The sequence below is a fragment of the Cicer arietinum genome, unplaced genomic scaffold (assembly GCF_000331145.2).
Source record: "Cicer arietinum cultivar CDC Frontier isolate Library 1 unplaced genomic scaffold, Cicar.CDCFrontier_v2.0 Ca_scaffold_5784_v2.0, whole genome shotgun sequence".
NCBI lineage: Eukaryota > Viridiplantae > Streptophyta > Magnoliopsida > Fabales > Fabaceae > Cicer > Cicer arietinum.
In genome coordinates this window covers 3,246,712-3,252,809 of record NW_027339431.1, presented here as the reverse complement: position 1 = coordinate 3,252,809, position 6,098 = coordinate 3,246,712, and positions in this window count along the sequence as shown.

The window sequence follows — 6,098 nt, the reverse complement described above, 5'->3', positions numbered from 1 at the left end:
TTAACCAATCTTGTGCATCCAATAGGTGTCTATGTGTCATTGGATGAACATTTAGGTCATTTTCGTCCTTCCTAGACTTATTCTTGACCAACTAAGGATTTTAACCAATCATGTGCATCCAATAAGTTCCTTTGTGTCATTGGATGAACATTAAGGTCATTTTGGTCCTCCCAAGGCTTATTATTGTCCAACTAAGGTTTTTAACCAATCTTATGCATCCAATAGGTGTGTTTGTATCATTGGATGAACATTAAGGTCATTTTGGTCCTCCCTAGGCTTATTATTGTCCAATTAGGGTTTTTAACCAATCTTGTGCATCGAATAAGTTCCATTGTGTCATTGGATGAACATTAGGTCATTTTCGTCCTCCCTAAGTTTATTCTAGTCCAATTAGAGTTTTTAACCAATCTTTTGCATTCAATAGGTGTCTTTGTGTCATTGGACGAACATTTATGTCATTTTCGTCCACACTAGGCTTATTCTTGTCCAATTAGGATTTTTAACCAATCTTGTGCATCAGATTAGTTCATTTGTGTAAGACCCATAATTTTAAAGTACCCTTTTATGTATTTTTGGTATATTTTGGATTTTGGCTCGAAGGCTTTTAAGCCAAAGTTAATAATATTTTGGAGTTTTATAATCAAAAAGGTATTTCGATGCCAATTAGAATTTCTCGTCGATAAATAAATTGAATTTAACTGCGGAAAATACTTTACGGTTAATTTAAGGCGTTTCGGGTGAAACGGTAATTTAATAAATATCTAGATTTTGAGATATTTGTTAAGTTATATTTATTTTATATTCATATGTTTGCTTGGAGGGAAAAAGAAAGGAAAACTAGAAGGAAGGAAAAGGAAAAGAAAATAGTATATAAAGGAAGGAAGGAAAAAGGAAGAAAGGAAAAACAAAGGAAAGAAAAAGAAAGGAAGGAAATTCCAATTTTCCATCTCCTTCCTCAGACCACCGTGAAACCAAAATCCATCCTTCTCCATTTTTCGTTTTCGTTGCTTCCTTTTCTTCAAAGCTAGTGACCCAAGGTTGGGTGAGAGTTAGATCAAGGTTTTCGCAACTCCACTCTTCCTCTTTGATTCGAAAACGAAGAAAAACGGTTTTGAGATCCAAACACAAACCCCTCCGTTTCTTCTAGATCCAAACCTCATTTCTCGAAGAGATAGAAGGGAAAGTTGCTCACCACCACGCTACGGTGCTAGTGAACTAATTTGGAAGCGGCGTTGCGAGCGGAGATTTTACCGGAATTTCTCGCGGAACCGGAAACACTCGATAAAGCTAACTTTGAGGTAAGGGCTCCTTCCAAACTTCTAGCTTGCATTAGGGACTTATCTGTAGTTGTGTGGGAAGGAAATTGTTAGGGTTAAATGTGTCGATTTGGGGAAAAACCAAACTAGTGCGTTACGGGTAAAACCCTAAGAGTTAGGTTTTGTTTATAGTGATGAATGTTTCGTGGTAAATGAATTTGAATGTCATTGTGTATGATTATGGGTAAATGAAACTTGATGTTTGTTAATTGGTGTGGTTGTTGTGAATTATGGTTTGAATGTGAAAGTATGTTTGAATTTGTTTCTGTGGAATTTGAAAACCATTAGAGTTAAACGAGTATTAAAAATGGGGAATCTTTTAATACCTCGGTTTACTTAATGTGTATTTGAGGAAAATGTTTAAGTTAACTGGGCGTTGAGAATGGGGAATCTCTTAATGTCTCGGTTACTTAACTATCGTTTTTGAAAATCGTTTCGGTAAATGAGTATTAAGAATGGGGAATCTCTTAATGACTCGTTTACTGAATGTTTTGCGAGAAAACCGTTTAAGTCAAAAGTATATTAAGAATGGGGAATCTCTTAATATGACTGTTTGCTTAACGTTTTGTTTTGAAAATCATTAAGTTAAATCGGTATTAAGAACGGGGAATCTCTTAATGACTTATTTAATTAATGTTGTTTGAAAGTCGTTTAAGTTAAATGGGTATTAAAAATGGGGAATCTTTTAATATCTGCATTTGCTTAACGATTGTTGTGAATGGAGTCTGTGTATGCTCATGCATTTCATTTGGTAAATTGTGTCGACCCGTGATAGGTGACACCTTGGTAAACTGTACGGACCCGTGATAGGTTGTACGTTTGCGATTTACATTTTAGTAAATCGTGTTGACCCGTGATAGGTGACACCATGGTAACTGTACTGACCCGTGATAGGTGGTACATTTACGATTTACATTTTTGGTGAATTGTGCTGACCCGTGATAGGTGGCACCTTGGTAAACTGTACGGACCCGTGATAGGTTGTACGTTTGCGATTTATATTTTAGTAAATCGTGTTGACCCGTGATAGGTGACACCATGGTAACTGTACTGACCCGTGATAGGTGGTACATTTACGATTCCCGCTTTTTCTTTTAGTAAATCGTGTTGACCCGTGATAGGTGACACCTCGGTAAACTGTACTGACCCGTGATAGGTGGTACGTTTATGATTTACGCATTTTAGTAAATCGTGCTGACCCGTGATAGGTGGCACCTCGGTAATTGGTACTTTGGCCTGCGATAGGCGGTACAATTATGATTTACGGCCCTTCGAGGAGGGTTTTGGTTTGGAATTCCGAGTCCATGCATTTTGGCATATACGCATTGCATTAGGGTGCCTGGCACGCGAGTCATGTTTGATTTGAGTTTATGATTGAGTGATTCGAATTTTGATTTATCGTGATAACTGAGATGAAGGTGTTAAGTGCTATGTGTTGTGTATTGTGTGTGAGTATGATGGTTATCGAACCTTTGTGTGTCGTAGTAATCGCGTAGAAATTGCTAAGTGTTAAGTGGTGAACTTGATTAGGAATGACTTAGGTTAATTCATGAATTTTTGGAAAACTGATCAGGGAAATCGATTTCCCAATCGATTGGATGGGTAAACAGGGACTTGGCCAATTCACAAAATCGATTAGCCAATCGATTTTGTAAATCAGCCTTTTTAAAATCCCTTTCGAAATCGATTGCCCAATCGATTAGGCCTTAAGTCAGGGGCTCAGGAACCAATCAATCGATTTACCAATCGATTGAATTCAGCCCAGGATTCTGTTTTCATTAAGAATCCCTCACCAAATCGATTAGGAAATCGATTGGCTCGAAACCAGGGGCTCAGGAACCAATCAATCGATTTACCAATCGATTGAATTCAGCCCAGGATTCTGTTTTCATTAAAAATCTTCACCCCAATCGATTGCCCAATCGATTGGCTCAGTGAAAATCCTCATTTTTAGTTGTATGATTAATTGCTCATGAATCTATCCATGTTTTGTTTTATCATGTGTTAATTAGGAGATCGAGAACTGCATTTTACCTTCATTTTCATTGGCAATGTAATGTATGAACTTTTCGCACATTGAAAATCCTGTTAAGGTGCATGCTTAGTTAAAAAGTTGTTTTGAGCATTCAAAAACTTAATTGCTATGTGTTAACTGTTATTTTCTGGTTGGTGACCCTTTACACTATTGTGGAAATCTGGGCTTTGCCCTCAGATGAGAGTCAGGACGGCCCTACTGGTTCGTACCCTACGGACAGGGATGGAGATGGGAATGCTTGACTGCGGTTGTGTTAGGAGGATCTCACGGGGCGCGTGGAGATTACTCAGGGTGTATAGTTTTTGGTAGGATGATCAGATTAGGATGATGTATAGGGACTAGGGGTCCTTCTTTTTGGTTTGGAGTATTTTAGTTTTGGAAAACTGTACTTATACAAATATTATCAGTTTTATATCATCTTTGAATGGGTTCCATGTACCATTTGATGTTTATGTAGAAATGTTTTGGATTTGTAATTGGAGAAACTTTTCCGCTGCTTGTAAATTATAATGACTCAATTATTTATCCAAAAGCATTTCCTGATTTATTCTTTGTTCGTTTTAATTACTTTTAGAAAAAAAAAAATATACCCTCGCTTTGAAAAACGGGGTGTTACATTGTGGTATCAGAGCATAGGTTTAGTTTTCTTTGGGAGCTGTGGAACCTTGGTTATAGATTGTAGGTCGACCTATAAGTTAGGAGTTGTTATCTGATCATGTGTCGGTTTAGGTGACTTGAGTTGTCAAGTCCAATTTAATTGTGTGTTGTTAGTCGGACGTTAGTTTAGAATTATTTGAAGTAGTGTTAAAACTCTACTTGATGATGGTTCTTATAGGAAACCATGCCGCCCAGAAGGAATGACGCTCCGAGAGCCAACGCTAGGAATGACCAAATGGCGGAGGCTATGAACAACATGGCTGCTTCTGTCGCTGCACAGACCGCTGCCAAGACTCAACGGGATCTTGAAAAGAGGGGAAGAGAGATCCGTGCTGCAGAATCAAGAGGGTTGGAAGACTTCCGTCGTTACAATCCTCCTAAGTTCAAGGGGGATGAGGGTTCAGAGAAGGCGGATCAATGGATCCAAGAAGTGGAGAAAATCTTTGATATGATTAACTGCCAGGCTGGAGTGAAGGTCAGCTATGCCACGTATATGTTGCTAGGGGATGCTGAATACTGGTGGAGGAGTGCAAGGTTGTTGATGGGAGCAGCCCACGAGGAGGTGAACTGGGAATCGTTCAAAAGAAAGTTTTTAGACAAATACTTTCCGATGAGTACCAGGACTAAGTTGGGTGACGACTTTCTGAAACTTCACCAGGGGAGCCTGACTGTGGGCGAGTATGCTGCTAAATTTGAATCACTATCGAGGCATTTCAGGTTCTTCCGTGAAGAAATTGATGAACCGTTCATGTGTCATCGTTTCCAAGACGGATTGAAGTATGAGATTCAAGATTCCGTCTTACCTTTGGGAATTCAACGTTTCCAAGCGCTGGTAGAGAAATGTAGAGAAGTGGAAGATATGAAGAACAAGAGGGCTAGCCGAGTTGGGAATTTTAATTCGGGAGGCCCTAGTCGGGCGACTTATCAGAATAGGGGAAAACAAGTGGCTAAACCTTATAATCGCCCCCAGAATAACAACGGTGGACCGAGTCGCCCAGGGAACCAGAATTTCGGAAGGCGTGTGTAGAGTTATTAAGCACCCTATGAGAACGGGAAGACAACACTTTCTTCGAGAAGGCCGAGTGAAACAAGTTGTGACTATTATGTTGAATTCGAGTACAAACCAAGTGTGAATTGTTACACGTACTTTAGGTTTCGAGGACGAAACTAATTTAAGGGGGATAGTAATGTAAGACCCATAATTTTAAAATACACTTTATGTATTTTAGTGTATTTTTGGTATTGAACTCGGAGTCTTTTTAGCCAAAGTTTATAATATTTTGGAGTCTTTTTGGTATCCTAAATTTATTCTTATCCAATTAGGGGTTTTAACCAATCTTGTGCATCCAATAGGTGTCTATGTGTCATTGGATGAACATTTAGGTCATTTTCGTCCTTCCTAGACTTATTCTTGACCAACTAAGGATTTTAACCAATCATGTGCATCCAATAAGTTCCTTTGTGTCATTGGATGAACATTAAGGTCATTTTGGTCCTCCCAAGGCTTATTATTGTCCAACTAAGGTTTTTAACCAATCTTATGCATCCAATAGGTGTGTTTGTATCATTGGATGAACATTAAGGTCATTTTGGTCCTCCCTAGGCTTATTATTGTCCAATTAGGGTTTTTAACCAATCTTGTGCATCGAATAAGTTCCATTGTGTCATTGGATGAACATTAGGTCATTTTCGTCCTCCCTAAGTTTATTCTAGTCCAATTAGAGTTTTTAACCAATCTTTTGCATTCAATAGGTGTCTTTGTGTCATTGGACGAACATTTATGTCATTTTCGTCCACACTAGGCTTATTCTTGTCCAATTAGGATTTTTAACCAATCTTGTGCATCGGATTAGTTCATTTGTGTCATGGGATTAACATTTAGGTCATTTTCATCTTCCCTAGGCTTATTTTTGTCCAATTAGAATTTTTAACCAATCTTGTGCATCCAATAGGTGTCTTTGTGTCATTGGATGAACATTTAGGTCATTTTCGTCCTCCTTAGGTTTATTCTAGTCCAATTAGGGATTTTAACCAATCTTATGCACCCAATAGGTATGTTAGTGTCATTGGATGAAAATTTATGTCTTTTC